Source organism: Pimephales promelas, chromosome 11 (assembly GCF_988280905.1).
Source record: "Pimephales promelas chromosome 11, fPimPro1.hap1.1, whole genome shotgun sequence".
Taxonomy (NCBI): Eukaryota; Metazoa; Chordata; class Actinopteri; order Cypriniformes; family Leuciscidae; genus Pimephales; species Pimephales promelas.
In genome coordinates this window covers 26,195,755-26,212,695 of record NC_142779.1, presented here as the reverse complement: position 1 = coordinate 26,212,695, position 16,941 = coordinate 26,195,755, and the positions used below count along the sequence as shown (strand labels likewise).

Genomic DNA, 16,941 nt, shown 5'->3' with positions numbered 1-16,941 from the left:
AAATATGTACGTCACACACATCACACACATGACCAGTGTTGGCCAATAGTGAGCCTACGTGTGACCTACAACATAGAAGCGCTGTGCAGTTACATCACGTAAACTCACTCGAGGCCCAATGAGAAGGAAATGAATAGTTGAATAAAGTCATCATTTTTGTTTTTTTTTGTTTTTGCGCATAAAAAGTATTCTCGTCGCTTGATAAAATTATGGGAGCCACTGTAGTCACTTGGCCTATTTTAATGATGTCATGTCTTTAATAACTTTTCTGGGCCGGAAAGTTTCAATTACTTAGAAGCCATGGAGGAGTGATCCAGCTGTCAGATTTAATCAAAAATATCTTAATTTGTGTTACGAAGATAAACGAAAGCCTTATGGGGCTGGAACGACATGAGGGTGAGTAATTACTGACAGAACTTTCATTTTGGGATGGACTATCTCTTTAAAAGCATTTCTAAAAGGTTTTATGCATACGGGCCCACGTCCATTAAATGATATTAACAGATACAACTTTTGATTATTAATTGCTTCGGAAGTATTTTTCATTGTAAGTTCATTTTAACTAATGGTAACAAACTTAATTTTGAAATTGACATTAACTAAGATTAATAAATACTTTAGAAGTATTGTTCATTTGCTAATGTAGTTAACTAATGTTAACAAATGGAACCAACCATATTGTAAAGTGTTATAGAGATGCTTGCACTGTACAGTCTTATGACACAAATCTCTTGAGCCATACATTCAGTGTGTCTGTGTCTGATCAAGAACTTAACTTGTAAAATGTGTGTGTCAGAGTGTGGGTCTGGTATACCCTATGTTATGGGGACAAAATTTCCCCACAAAAAGGGCAATCTCCCAAAATCCTTGTCTTTGTGGGGACATTGAAACCCCATTATGTTTCATGGAAAACCCAACATTTGCTGTGTTCTCTCTCTCTCTCGCTCTCTCTCTCTCTCTGTATGTGTGTGTGAATGCCTAGGGGCCGAGGACAGGCTGCATGCCGCAGATACTTGAACATTCTCTGTATCAGCGGTCACTAAGGATTGTCAGGAGCTCACACAGAGCTATGGAGCTCGTGCAAGACAGCTGCTTTGGAGCATGTGTAGTTACACTGAACGTGTGACTGCACACAACCACTGAAGCATCTTGTGCGTCCAAAGAATAAGAACATCTGGCCGTTTATACAGAGGAGTCATATGGTCAATGTCACAAAAATGGTATTTGTTCAGAGACCTTAAAATAGTGAAATATCTTAAATATTTAGTCTTTATTGTACGTCATAAAGCTTCTTTGTTTAACATTTCAAAACCATAAAAGACTTGTGAGAGACTTTTGCATCACAATGTGTACTTTATACAAGTGCTAAGAACTTTCGATGGCTAAATTGTTGTTACATATATGGAATATTGTTAGATCATTTAAAGTACTTCCTGCCTCAGCATGACATACTAATTTATTCTCCAAAAGTCAAAATGAAAAATTATGGGACAGTTTCTACATTGACTGAAATAGCACATAGTCTGGCATTTTGGCCCAGCATTGTGTGGAAAGTAAATAAAAATGTCAGGCCGGCATCTTTCACTGTTTGTAAAATTTATCATATGTCTTATATATCATACAGCTGTCAATCCACACTCTAACCAATCAACAAGTCCTAAGAGTACATTTGAGCATGTAATTAATATTTTGTCTGTTTCCCAGTAAACATGTCTAAGCATAAAACGTCTCTGGTTACGTATGTAACCTTAGTTCCCTGAAGGGAACGAGACGCTGCGTGTAAACGCCGTGGGAACGCCTCTGCGTGACGAGTCATGAAGCACGTATGAAATCTGTCCAATGGCGAGACGGAACGTCATAGGCGGGGTGACGTATCGACCAGGAAACTATAAAGCATCCCCGAAACACAAGCGCAACAGCTTCTGATAGGACTGAAGCAAGCGCTCACGGGCATGCTGGGAGTATGGCATAGACACGCAGCGTCTCGTTCCCTTCAGGGAACTAAGGTTACATACGTAACCAGAGACGTTCCCATTCAGGGAACTTCGAGCTGCGTGTAAACGCCGTGGGAACGCTAATACCAACGCCGCCATGCGAGCAGGTGTCCGTTGTATGAATATCAGAGTGCACATTCTGACGAAAGCATCTGAGCCCCAGGGGTGGAGCTGAAGTCCAGATGGTAAAACTTCACAAATGTGTGAGGTGAAGACCATCCTGCCGCCTCACAGAAGTCACACAAGGGAACTCCTGATAAAAATGCCTTAGAGGCAGCCATACTCCGGGTTGAATGAGCCCGGACAGCCAAGGGAGAAGGCTGACCAGAGGACTCATAAGCAAGTGAAATGGCCTCGACCACCCACTTACTCATTCTCTGCTTAGACGCCGCAGAACCTCTATTAGGAGGCCCAAAGCAGACAAATAATTGTTCTGATTCCCTCCACAGGGCAGCTCTGTGGACATATGCGTCTAAGGCCCTCACCGGGCAGAGCAGATTTAGTTTCTCCTGGTCTGGTGTCCGAAACGGAGGAGGACAGAAGGCCTGTAGCACTATAGGTTTTTTAACCGTAGTTGGAACCTTCGGAACATACCCCGGTCTAGGGAGGATGAAAGCCTTCGCCATACCGGGAGCAAATTCCAAGCACGAGGGGGAAACCGACAGCGCCTGAATATCTCCAATCCTCTTTAGGGAAGAGATGGCTAGGAGAAAGATGGTTTTGAGAGTAAGAAAATTCTCAGGCACCTTATCAATGGGCTCGAAAGGGGCTAAACAGAGCCCCTCCAACACAACCGCTAGATCCCAGGTCGGTACCCTCGTACGCACTACCGGCCTCAGCCTCAGGATACCACGAAGGAAACGGGTTACCAGGGGATGTCTCCCAAGAGAAGCTCCACTCAAAGGGACATGGTAAGCGGATAGGGCCGCCACGTACACCTTTAGTGTGGAGTACGATAACCCTGTGGAGAAGCGTTCCTGAAGGAATTCCAGCACTGCCGGCAACGGGCAGTTAACTGGATCCAACTGTCGCTCTCCACACCAAGAGGTGAACAGTTTCCACCTCGAGGCATACAACTTCCTCGTGGATGGGGCTCTGGACTGGAGGATGGTCTCCACGACCTCAGTCGAGAGACCTGAATCTATGAGCTGGGCCCCCTCAGAGGCCAAGCCCACAACCTCCACAGTTCCGGACGGGGGTGGAGTATCCCCCCGTCCGCTTGAGACAGAAGGTCCCTCCTGACCGGAATCTCCAGAGGAGGACCCTCGAGAAGGGAAATCAGGTCCGCAAACCATACCCTGGTTGGCCAACGGGGGGCCACCAGAAGTACACTGGCCCCCTCCTGGCGAATCCTTTCCAGAACCCCTGGGAGCAGAGCAATCGGGGGAAAAGCGTACAGGGGTGCCCTCGGCCACTCCTGTACCAACGCATCCAGCCCCAATGGAGCTGGAGGATTCAGGGAAAACCACAGCGGGCAGTGTGAGTTCTCCCTGGACGCAAAGAGGTCCACTTCGGCCCGACCGAAGTGTCTCCAAAGGAGCTCCACCGCCTCGGGGTGAAGTCTCCACTCCCCGGGCCTCGGCCCCTGCCTCGACAGGATGTCCGCTCCCCGATTTAAGTATCCTGGGATATAAATCGCTCTCAGCGACCGAAGTTTCCCCTGGGACCACAACAGGATCTGGCGCGCCAGCTTGTACAATGGACGTGAGCGCAGACCCCCCTGGTGGTTTATGTAAGAGACCACAGACATGTTGTCTGACCGGACAAGAACATGATGATCTCTGAGGTCTGGGAGAAAGTGTTTCAAAGCCTGAAACACCGCCATCATCTCTAGACAATTTATATGCCATCGGAGATGATGGTCTTGCCACAGCCCGCGGGCCGAGCGACCACTCATGATCGCTCCCCAGCCCGTGAGAGAGGCATCCGTCGTCACCGTTACCCGGCGACACGGAGCTCCCAGCGCAGGTCCCAGGGACAGGAACCAAGGTTCTTTCCACATAGCCAGGGCACGGAGACCACGTCGCGTGACCTTGATCTTGCGGAGCGGGTTTCCCCTCGGGGAGAACCCCTTGGTCCTGAGCCACCACTGTAGTGGTCTCATGTACAGCAGGCCGCACGGTAACACGTTGGATGCTGCTGCCATCAGACCCAGAATTCTCTGGAATTCCTTTACAGTGAGTGACTGGCCTAGCTTCACTTGCGTGACAGTCGAGATAATCGAGGCTATACGAGCCGGCGACAGACGTGCCTGCATCGTCGTCGAATCCCATACCACGCCTAGAAAAGTGGTCCGCTGAACTGGCGAAAGCACACTCTTCTTGGCGTTGAGTCTCAACCCCAACCTTCTGATGTGGGCGAGGACGGCATCTCGATGCCGAATCGCCTGATGCTCTGATTGAGCCAGAATCAACCAATCGTCGATGTAATTTAAAATGCGAATGCCCTGGAGACGCAGCGGAGCCAAGGCCGCGTCCATGCATTTCGTGAAGGTTCGAGGAGATAACGCTAGGCCGAATGGAAGGACCCGATATTGGTACACTTCGCCCCCAAAAGCGAACCTCAGGAACTTCCGATGTTGCGGAAGGATGGAGATATGGAAGTACGCGTCTTTTAGGTCTATCGTGACAAACCAGTCCTCGGACCTGATCTGTGACACGATCTGCTTGAGAGTCAGCATTTTGAACTTGAGCTTCCCTACTGACTGATTTAAGAGGCGCAGGTCTAAAATCGGGCGCAGCCCCCCATCCTTCTTCGGAACAATGAAGTACCGGCTGTAATACCCCAGCTCTCTGTCGGGAGGAAGAACTCGTTCTATCGCCCCCTTCATTAGCAGAGCTTTCACTTCTTGTTCCATAACCAGAGCCTGCTCGGGGGTCACCACTGTGGGCAAAATCCCCCGAAAACGAGGTGGACGCGACCTGAACTGGATCGCGTACCCGCGTTCGATAGTCTGCAGGACCCAACGAGATATATTTGGAAGACTTCCCCATTCTACCAGAAATTCTACTAAGGGTACCAGTCTCTCGAGACTGGCCTCTGGAGTAGTTTTTAAAACAGAAACAGCGCCCTGTGACCGCGCACAGGCAGGGTTCAACGACCGTTCTGTATCGCTCCTCGGAGCAAACGAGCGTCCCTCGGGAAATCGCTCGCTGGGACCGTCTGCACCCCCCATTACAGGCAGGGTTGGCAGAACGAACCCCTGAGGGCACCGAGAGAGAGCGGGCGCCGGATTCAGCGGCGAACACCTCTGTCTCACGGTGGGGACCACCCTCAGTAGCCTGACACCAGTGGCGTCAGGACTTCTTCGACGAAGCCTTCCTGGTGACAATAACCGTCCTCAGATCGGTTCTATCCCGGGAAGACCTCGCCTGAGAACGCCGCGTCTCAGCCCAGTTTTGCTGGGGAGGAGCCCGAGACGCGACGCTCTTCTTCTGCTGCGCCCTATGCAAGGAACCCGACGGGCGGGGCTGCTCTCGCCCAGCAGCCCCCGAAGGATGAGTACGGACGGGGAGACATTTCTGGAGCGCCGCTGCCTGCTTTTTTCCCTCTTGGAATCTCTCAATCACTGCGTTCACAGAACCACCAAAAAGACCTTCGGTCGACAGCGGCGCATCCAGGAGAAAAGCTTTATCTTTCTCCTTCATATTAGCCAGATTTAGCCATAAATGCCTCTCCGTGGCCACCAGGGCTGCCATAGACCGGCCGACTGATCTGGCCGTCTCCTTGGTGGCACGGAGAGAAATATCTGCCGCCTGACGCAGCTCATTAATCACGTCAGTGCTGACGACCTCCCCCTCGCTCATATCCTTCAGCAGATCTGCTTGATACGCCTGGAGGATGGCCATCGTATGCAAGCAAGATGCTGCCTGTCCCGCCGCTGAATAAGCTTTGCCCACCAAAACCGAAGTATTTCTGAGTGGCTTGGTGGGCAACGCCGGTGTTTTAAAAGACGATGCCGTCTCAGGAGAAAGATGGCTCGCCAAAACTTCCTCCATCCTCGGCATCGCCCCATAACCGTGTCCCCTAGACCCAGCAATATTAGCGTACATAGAGGTCTGTTGTGTCAAAATTCTAGCTGACACTGGTTTGTTCCACGATCTACACACCTCGGTGTGTAGATCGGGAAAAAATGGCAAACACCGGCGTGGAGGTAGTGAGTGTGATTTTAAAAATCTCTCATCCATTTTACTTTTTACTCTCGACTCTTGTTTTTCAACTGGCCATTCAATGGTTAATTTTTCCACAGCCCGAGTCAAAACCTCCATCAGCTCTACATTCGCGGGAGACTGGGATGGCGAGTCCCCGATCTCCACTGAGTCCATAGACTCTGCATCCACACTTTCAACATCCAGCTCCTCAGAACTGGATAATTGAAGTGATGGCGCCTCAGCCCGGGCAGGAGAAACCGCAACGCGGACCCCCGCAGCGAGAACTGAGGCACTGGATCTACCAGGTAAGGGCAGAGAAAGGGCGGGGCCCGTCTCAATCCCCGCTGATAGATCCATCTGCGAACCCCACGACGCAAGCCTTCGCTGTGCCTCGGCAGCAGCGGGACCCGAGCCGCGGGGAGCGCGCACCGAACCACTCTCCTCGAAGAGTGCCCGGCGGGAGCGAAGTGTCTTCATGGACAGACACTCGCAGTGCTCACAGCCGGCCCCCTCGAGAGCCGACTGAGCATGCTGCACTCCCAAACAAACAACACACAGATCGTGTGTATCCCCACCCGTGATGAAGCGAGGGCAGGGATGAACACACTTTCTGAAATTCTGCTGTTGTTTGCTCGCCATATTTTCCAATATATATATATATACAATATCAGACAGACAGACAATATTCATACATAGAGCGCTTGTGAAGACTCAGAAGCTGTTGCGCTTGTGTTTCGGGGATGCTTTATAGTTTCCTGGTCGATACGTCACCCCGCCTATGACGTTCCGTCTCGCCATTGGACAGATTTCATACGTGCTTCATGACTCGTCACGCAGAGGCGTTCCCACGGCGTTTACACGCAGCTCGAAGTTCCCTGAATGGGAACTTGAAATTTGTTTACTTTTTTACTTACAGTAAAATCAAAATCTTGAATTACAGTTTTTTTTAATTCGCTTTGGTACTATTTCACAAGTAAGGTGTAACTCTTAGTGCTAATATCACAACAGATCATCATTTAATCAAGTTTTCAACTGTGTTAGTACAATTCACACAATCACAAAGTATCCTTTTCACATCACAAAATAAGTGTTTCATCTACATTATTGTTTCATTCACAGTAACTGCCTTTCATAAAGCTCTTACTATGAAACTTTTGATTTGCATCTCTTTTTGTTCAGTTTACAGTTTTTCTCGATTGTTTACACACATTTTCTGAAAGAATGCCTCATATTCTCAGAACTCTACACACAAATCTAAAAACACTCACACAATTGGCAAAACCCCTCAATTCTCCTGCAAAATGAAACTTTACATTCAAAACAATGTTATTTCTTCTGAAAATGGTATTTTGTTTTCAAATGACACACACAAACCATCATATGAATAGACATTTATAAGAACCAGTTGAACACTGATGTGCTCAATGTAAAACACTACGATCAATGGAAAACACTTCTTCTCCATTCATCATAATGACTTAGGCCTTTTTTGTTCAGTGTTACACTTACTACAGACATTACATACATAACTGTGTTGTAAAATATTTGAGAATATTGTTTTTTATAGCCAGAACACACAAATACACGGTAACAAATATATTTTATTTTTCCCACAAAATCAATGGGAGATAGATCCCACATTTTGTACACCCCAACCAACACAAAGTTGCACATACAGTGGTCTACATACAAAACAACAGAATTTTTATGCTGTTACAGTAAATAAAGAAATAAAAAAAATCTATGCTGCATCTTCTCTTTGGTTTTGGTATTTTATGCTAAAGCTCTGATTGCTAATTGTAAAACTGTGTGAAATGTGTTTGCCCATGTGACGAGTCAGTGTGAATATCTGAATGGCAGTGTGTTCCTCATGAAAACAAGAGATTTTCTGCATGAAAATTATGCCAAATGCAGAAAATTGTGTGTAGTGTTTTGAAAAACGTGTGTTTTAGAACTGCAATTTGAGTGTAAAGCAGGAATTGTGCTTGTAGTTCAGCAGAATTGGTTCAGGGGGTTGGCGAATGAGTTACATGTTGTGGCCATTGTGTCTCAAGTACCAGAAAATGTGTGTAAACAATCGAGAAAAACTGTAATACTTTTGTCTATTATTTAATCCAACAGATCTTAATGGTTAATCAATTAATCATTTGGTAAACCTATAGATTTTCATTTCAGCAATATACAGTATATGGATTTTGAGAACTACAGAAATAAAATGTGTGTTTGTATGAATATTTACAGTAAATTACATGTAACCACACATGATGAAAACTCATTATAGCTAATTGATTTCACATAGTGGTAACCACAATTGGCCACTATATACTGTAAATGATTGTAGAGGATGTCTTCATTGATCCTTCACTTGATTACATGATGGATATTTGGAAATTATAGATTATGTAAATGTTGGATACTGTAAGTGCATTGCCTAATGTTACAGTAACACTGTGTAATCTGTCTTTCATAGTACTGTAGCATATTCATTTTAGCACTTCTAAGGCCGATTTGAAACATGTATCTTGCATTGTTTGCTGTTGGATGAACTGATTGTTAAAAGTACTAAAATGAAAGAAGATCATATTGTTGTGTTTCAGTGATTAAACCAAATGTTCTCATTACATATTACAATAATCTTGTGTTTGAAATAATGATTATGTGGACTGAAAACATGTGCAACGGACTGAAAGCATTACATCAGGTTTTGAAAGAATGACTAGCTGCGTTACAAGTGTGATCAGTTTGGATTTTTGTACTGAGAGTTTTTAAAATGTACACCTTACTTGTGAAAATTGTACCAAAGCGAATAAAAAAAAACTGTAACTGTACTAAAGCATAAGTTTACATATTTGCTTCCCTGTTATTTTACTTTGAAATGTGTGTTCCGTGTCGGAATGTCTGTTTTTGTTTTATTCTGTGTGATTCTGCCCACTGTCCAATAGCCAATAGTATTTCGACACCCTGGGTTGCCAGTTGGCAGAAAACACAGTGAATTGCAGCCATGAAGCCAGCAAATATACTGGGTCAGAGATTGTAGATTCTACCACACCTAAAAAAAGCCTCGGGATCCATCTAATCTCTATGAACCGGAGTCTTAGCCACATAGAAAGAGTATGAAGCTCAGCGCATGCGCTTAACACATACATGGATTTTATAAAAGGGCACAGAGCACTCGGCCTGTGCCCTTACCCTTATTTGCCTCCGGGGATTGGCCCTTGGACAAGATCCCCTGACTCTGAGCTACAGATGAAACAGTTTCATGTGCAGAAGGCCACAGCTGCTATAAGACCAAGAACTCTTTGAAAGTGATGGAAAGTAATTTCCTGACCAAACCTAATTTCGGTTAGGATGTTTAAGATGGACTCGACACGAGCAGGGGGCAGAGTCCCATACAACCCCTAAATACATTGTCCTCTGGGAAGGAGAGAGAATGCTTTTCTTGATGTTGAATCTCAACCCCAGAGATACAAGATTAGTGAATCTTGTATCACTCTGCAAGCTCTTGAGACAAAATCAACCAGTCGTCTATGTCATTTAAAATGTGGATACTCTGGAGTCACAACGTAGCCAGAACTGCGTCCATGCATTTTGTGTTTGTACGGGTTGACTGGGCTAAGCGGAAAGGAAGAACCTGATATTAGTAAGCCTCAACCCCGAAAGCAAAACCTCAGGAACTTCCTGTGTTGTATTGGCAAGTGCGCCTGTTCCGATTTCACGGTAGTGAACACCACACTATTTAAATGCCCAAGCCCAAGGAGATAGGTTTGGTTTTAGTTTCTCTGAAAGTGGCACTAATTTTGATGCAGAGTCTGGTTACGCAATGTTTTGTGACGCAATGTTTTGTGGCCCAATGTGACGTAACGCCTTGTGACTCTACATCTTGTGACACAATGTCTTGTGAAACTGTGTCTTGATGGGGGAATGCTAAATATATTGTGTCCTGGGGAACAGTAGGAAGCAATTAAATATTTAACATTTATCTGGAAACCAATGCCCCCCGAAACAGCGGTGCCATGGGTGTCGGGGCTTTCTTCATTTCTTTTCCCCCCCAGCAGGTCAGCCTGGTACGCCTGCCATACTGTGCACAGCAGCACCAGCATTACCCCTCTGACTGACATGCCTTCCCTACCAGTGAGAATGTTGTTCTGCACGGCCTTGTGGGGAGTGCTGACTCTTTAATCTGACGATGAGCTCCCAGGAGAGATAGCCCACGAGCATCTCTTCCAACTGGGCCATTATCGTATAACTATGTGCCCTTGCACCCACTATAGTCGAATTCGTCGTGAAGAAAAGGTTTCCAACAAAAATGAGTTTAGTTGTCAAAAAGAAAGGAAGAGACAGTCACTGAGGCCCCTCCCCCTGGCCGCCAGACAGAAATCTGCTCCAACTTTAAGCACTTTCTCTTTCTCCTGTGGCCAGTCTAGCTGCAATCTGGCCACTGCACAAGTGACCACCTTGAGTAACTCATCATGCACTTTATCATTGCGGAAAGAGCGCTCAAAGGCGACGATCTCATAGTCCATCTCCAGATGGCTATTTTGTCATTTAATTCCTCAGAATTAAATGTAGCCAAAGAATAGCCAGACAAGATACTAATACAAGCACAGTATTACAGTAATACAAGATGAATATTAAATAATTTCTCAGAATTAAATGTTGCCAAATATCTGCCCGACAAGTACAGAAAAACGACCCGGATGAAAGGCTGAATATAGTAATTTTCAACAAAGAATCATAAAATAATAGCTTTCAAACCCCCACAATTTGCACCCACAATCTGCTCTTCAGCCGGATTGATTCGTGATATGCAAGACAAGCACGAAGCACTTTTTATCAAAATTATTCTCTCTTTACTTTTCATTGTAAAGAAAGAGAAAGAAAGAAAGGCTTTATTCCTTTCTGACAAAACTAACTCCTAACAAAAGAGATAGTTTTCAGAAGTAGAAGAAGCAGTACACATGGCACACAATGCAGTTCTGAAGACAAAGGAACATGATGAACGCAACTGTCACACATGTATTTATTGCCTCTAACATGCACATTCTGATGACTTCATCATCAGAGGTTACTTAAGCCAAATTATTGGAGTGTTTTCTCACATGTGTCCACAACTGGTCAAACAAAGATGTTTTCCCATAGCGCTAAGCAGCGCAGTAGAGAGTATAGCTTTTGAAAGGGAACTACATTTGCGTCAAAGCAAGTACATGTTTATCTGCTGGATTATGCTAAATTAATTTATACAAAGGAGTCTAGCACAGGAGTTTTCAACCTTTCAGGATATGTGCCCATAGTTTGTCTAATTCGCGCCCCCCACCCTCCCAAAGTGTGTGAAAACGAACATCATTGCTAAACAAGTTGTGAAGAGGTTCAGTGTTTGGAAGGAATACAGGGTCGGCGTGACTGGGACTCACACGTTTTATTTACAAAACTCAAATCAACAAGCAGAAGTCGCGCCAACAGCGGATCCATCGTAGGCTTGCTACAGCATACAAAACAGGCAAAACTCTCCTGTGTTATGTGATGCATATCGCACGCATTAAAATTGTTATATCTTTTAACAGTACATATCTAGCTTATCTAATGTGATGGCTGTGCCTGTTTCTGAGAGCACAGCATACCAATCTGTTTGATACCCAACAAGGCTATCTGTAAATTATAGTCCACTGTCAATAAGCGTGCGTGATTCTAACTTTTGATGTAAGTTAATGTAGAAAATGTTGCTTCACAGAGCCAAGTTGAAACAAAAGGCAAAAGTATATCAATTGCAAGTCTCACAAGTTCAGCGTACTCTGTCTCCACTGACAGCCAGAATTCCGGCAACGTGTTCTGGTCAAACATTGTCTTCAAAGTTCGGTCACTTGAAAGGTCCAGTAGGGCATCCTATTGATTTGATGACAGACTCACTGTGCTTTCGATGAAGGGGTTACAAAGCCAGTAGTACTGGTTCCAACTGTGCTGCTCAGGAAAATACTTATTGAAATGTGCAGACAGAGTTATTTATTATTTGTATCATCACAATAAAGCTAATTTTCCGTGAAAAATTCATCCAAGGTTGAGAACATGTCTACATTAACCCCACCAACCTGCCCTCTAAATAGCTCCAATTTCCTCACAAACCCCTACAATTTTATTGGACATTGTTAGTAGGTTTGAATTCGGGCCCTGAAGAGACAAATTAAGGGTATTGAGTCAATCAACAATGTCAGACAGGTATGCAAGATCTGTGAACCACTTTGGGTCAGTAAAAAAATGTTGCAAAGGAAGATGCACAATCGAGCAGAAAAAGTCTTAGTTTGTCACGCAATGCAAATATCCTCTGCAATACTTTACCTCTGGACAGCCACTGTACCTCCATGTGCAAAAGTAACAATTCATATTCTGACCCCATTTCTTTGCATAATAGGCCAAACAGTCTTGTTTTTGATGAAATTGACAATCTGTTTTAAGCACTGCGTTGAATTCGTCAGGAAGAGGTTTTGCTGGGAGGACCTCCCTGTGGATCATACAGTGGGTGAAACGCACATGCGTAACTTCACAAACCAAAGCAGCAAGCTCTTTATTTTTCTCTAACATGGCTCCTGCTCCGTCTGTGCACACACCGACACAGTTGTCCCAACAAAGACCAAGTAAATCCAATTTACCATTGAAAAATATCTCTTCCGGTGTGAGCCTTTTTTTTCTAATTGCTGCCACTAAACTTTTACAGTTTTTTTATTCGCTTTGGTACTATTTTCACAAGTAAGGTGTACATTTTCAAAACTCTTAGTACAAAAATCCAAACTGATCACACTTGTAACGCAGCTAGTCATTCTTTCAAAACCTGATGTAATGCTTTCAGTCAGTTGCACATGTTTTCAGTCCACATAATAATTATTTCAAACACAAGATTATTGTAATATGTAATGAGAACATTTGGTTTAATCACTGAAACACAACAATATGATCTTCTTTTAGTTTAGTACTTTTAACAATCAGTTTATCCAACAGCAAACAATGCAAGATACATGTTTCAAATCGGCCTTAGAAGTGCTGAAATGAATATGCTACAGTACTATAAAAGACAGATTACACAGTTTTACTGTAACATTAGGCAATACACTTACAGTACCCAATATTTACATAATCTATAATTTCCAAATATCCATCATATATGTAGGCCTAATCAAATGAAGGATCAATGAAGACATCCTTTACAATCATTTAGGCAAATTATAGTTTTTATTTTTCAGATATAATTGTAATATAGGTATACTGTCTATAATGAAATGTAACTAAAGAAGAACAAAACATAACATTTAGTGCACACATTACAGTACATAGTGGCCAATTGTGGTCAGACTGAAAAAAATAGTGAAAAAAAAAAATAGCTATAACGAGTATTCATCATGTGTGGTTACTGGTTACATGTCATTTAAATATTCATACAAACACACATTTTATTTCTGTAGTTTTTAAAATCCATATACTGTATATTGCTGAAATGAAAATCCATAGGTTTACCAAATGATTAATTGATTAACCATTAAGATCTGTTGGATTAAATAATAGACAAAAGTATTAAACTGAACAAAAAGAGATGCAAATCAAAAGTTTGATAGTAAGAGCTTTATGAAAGGCAGTTACTGTGAATGAATCAATAATGTAGATGAAACACTTATTTTGTGTTGTGAAAAGGATACTTTGTGGTTGTGTGAATTGTACTAACACAGTTGAAAACATGATGAAATGTTTGAAAAAAGTGCACTTTTGATGATCTGTTGTGATATTAGCACTAAGAGTTTTGAAAATGTACACCTTACTTGTGAAAATAGTACCAAAGCGAATAAAAAAAAACTGTAACTAAGTCATCAAATAGATCACATGTAGCGTAACCCCAATTTTAATTTCCCCGCATTGGCTACCAGTCAGAACCAATGTAAACATTGCAGGGCCAAGCTCCTGTTTATATAAAAGAGTTGTTGCAACCTTATAACTCCTCAAGTAGGAATCTGAGATCCAAACAGGTCTTGTAGCTGTTCCTCATTCCAGATTAAAAACTAAAGGTGACTGTGCCTTTGATGTTGTTACTCCTAAACTTTGGAATGCTCTTCCTTTGGATCTAAGATCTGTGGATTTTGTGGACACTTTTAAATAGCCCGTTCTCATCACAAGACGTCTAACTGACGCTTTTGACCATACGTCAACATCCGACGCTTTAAGGGACCCTATAACGTCAGTTAGATGATGCTATCTAACCCTACCCCAGACCTATACCTGACGCTAAAGGTAAAGCATCAGTTAGATGATAGCATCCTAGGATAGCATCCTCTACCTGATGTTAAAGGGTGTCCTAAAACATCGGACGTTGACGTATGGTCAAAAGCGTCAGTCAGAAGACGTCTTGGGATGAGAATGTGTTGATTAAAAAGCAGCTGAAAACTCATTTAAAATTGCCTTTGTCTCGATTTTTCTCTTGTGTTTTGTCTTTTATCTGACTGTTTGCTTGTTATTTTTTGGATGTAATGCACTTTGTGACGTTTGCTCTAGAAAGGTGACTTATTTACAATGTATTCGAAAGATAAAAATGCTGCCTTCGGATGATGCATTCCAAGTAAGGCATAAAGCCACAATATGTATTTTTCTGCTTTAAAAATAGCAAAAATAACTGTATCTATGTTATATATTTCTATTAGATGTGTACTTGCATTATCCCGACAGTTTCCACCAACTTTCAAATACGGAGAAATTTATAGTTTAATTCGAAGACACGGGACATTTCTTTATTCCCGTTTCGTCGCCCTTCTATGGCGTCATATAACCTTTGACTCCTCTATTTTCTCAAACTTCCTTGCGGAACCCGGCAAAACCGCCAAACACAAAGGGGAACACTGGACTACCGCAAATAAACCAAAGAAAATGACGAAGAAAAAAAAGTCAACTGTTCAAAACAGCCAACTGTTGCTGTTAGCGAGCCGCGCACATTGAATACTCATATGAGTCAGGCTGCGAATGTATGTGCCCTCTTCAGCGCGCTCATGCGTACAAAATAAACGCCTCACCTCCGGCGCTGTGCACTCACTACATTCCCTTTAGCCTTTATAATTAGCACATAGTGGATGCATAACACAAACCCAGTCAAACGTTTGACTGCAGTATCTTATGTGCTTTATAATCCGGTGCGCCCTATATATGAAAAATGTTCTAAAATAGGTCATTCATTGAAGAAGCGTAATATAAATATTTATATTCGTCTGTATTATAGTTATGGACCACGATTACGCTTTGCCTGCACGTTCTGCTACAGCCAGCTCAGTAAAGCTCAAACGTACGGGTGAAAAATATGACCCGAGAAGGGTTTGGGACAGGAGAAAAAGCATGACACAGGTAAACATTGGGGTTGCATTTAAAGCTTCTCGACAAGCTAAATCTACAGAGAGATGCCGTATATTCGTATATTTTTTTGAAACGATGATGTCATGCCATGAGCTGAGCTAATTGTCATTGACAGCGACAACAACTCCCGTGAGCCCACGCTCTTTCCCGACGTCATCAAAGTACGTCTTTTGTTATTATTTTAAATAAGTGACCCCTGGTGGCATACTGTACATTAATGGCACGTCCGAATCAAATGTTAGTTTCAAATCCTGTCTCCTGAAATACCTTCATCTGATTGATTTTTGAAGGCATGGATGTATCCCTTGTTGCCTTTGATATCCCACAGGACCATTCTGTTACAAAAAAAGTAAAAAGACAAAAAATAAAGATGGCATCTGAAAGTTGCGGTTAGTGGTAAGTTTGTGTGTAAATGTAATGTGAATGTGTAAATTTGTATTTACATTTACCCAAATGTAAATTTGATCAACATTTTCCATGTTTGATGTCATCTCTAGTAATACATTAGTGTTGTGGAATTTAAATATTTGCTTTGTTATTACCAAAGCTCTCTCTTGTTTGTTGTAGATCATTAAATTGTTATGCTGTCTCAGAAGTTTGTCCGAAATCTGTTTTTTGAGGCCTCTTTGTGCCCAAATGCTGTATGCAGTCACTGCTTGAAAAGGCATGGGCAATACGCAATACGAGGTAATACGTCAACTGCCTAGGCTTTCGGACGCATTCCAATGTAAAATATGTGAAAATAATGTGTTTTTTGAACATTCAAGCATGCAAATCGATTGTAGTAGACCCTGAAAACAAAATCAAGACTTTGTAAAAGGGCACTCACAAAGCAGTGATTTAGTTCAGGAAAATACAGGGATAGCTCGGGCCAAAATGAAAAGTCACTTACTCACTCCCAAGTTGTATTTCCATGCAATTTCAGTCGTAACTGAGGCTCCCTTGTGGCCTCCTCGAAAAAAAGAAAATTAAATCCTGTTAGTTTTGATTTAAGGTTTGACTGTCGTTTATGATTGGAATGGTAAGATGCTCGTGACGTACTGTCTCAAAACTCTTGCTGTGTTATCTTGCAATCTACTCACAAAAGCCCCAGAGGGTCAGTCTGAGTCTGCTATGGCTCAGCCGGGATTTTTCCATCATTTTTGCTTTGTTTTGCATCTGTTACATCATCAGGAAGCCGCATTCTAGATGGCGTCGAGTCTTGTCTGCAGCTGTTCAGCGCGTGTGGAGCACATTCCGTCTGATCCGTCATTCAGTGCCCATGTAAAAGAAAACAGATGCTTTACTATGTGCAAATCCATGCAGCTCTTTCAGAGCAGGGCAATCTTATAAAGGAAACATCAATGTAGCAACTTTTGTCAATGCACTGCCAAAACACAGATCTGTGCAGAATTTTGTCAAAGTGCTGGATATAAATCTTTGGA

At 43.1% G+C, this 16,941-nt stretch overlaps 1 protein-coding gene across 7 annotated transcripts in view; it reads right to left on the bottom strand.

The window, feature by feature from the left end:
- The window catches only part of cdc42ep3 (CDC42 effector protein 3), a 53,235-nt gene extending 36,586 nt beyond the window's left edge, over positions 1–16,649 (bottom strand). The window contains exons 1-3 of one of the 7 annotated variants that reach the window (XM_089117225.1): positions 16,559–16,649; positions 16,410–16,469; positions 15,785–15,852 (exon numbers count right to left, since the gene is read on the bottom strand). The gene's annotated coding sequence lies outside the window, so the exon portion shown is untranslated. Of the gene's footprint in view, positions 1–15,784; positions 15,853–16,409 lie in introns of all 7 variants that reach the window. The other 6 variants (XM_089117227.1, XM_089117228.1, XM_089117224.1 and 3 more) reach the window with 6 other exon arrangements.
- Positions 16,650–16,941: the final 292 nt, after the last annotated feature.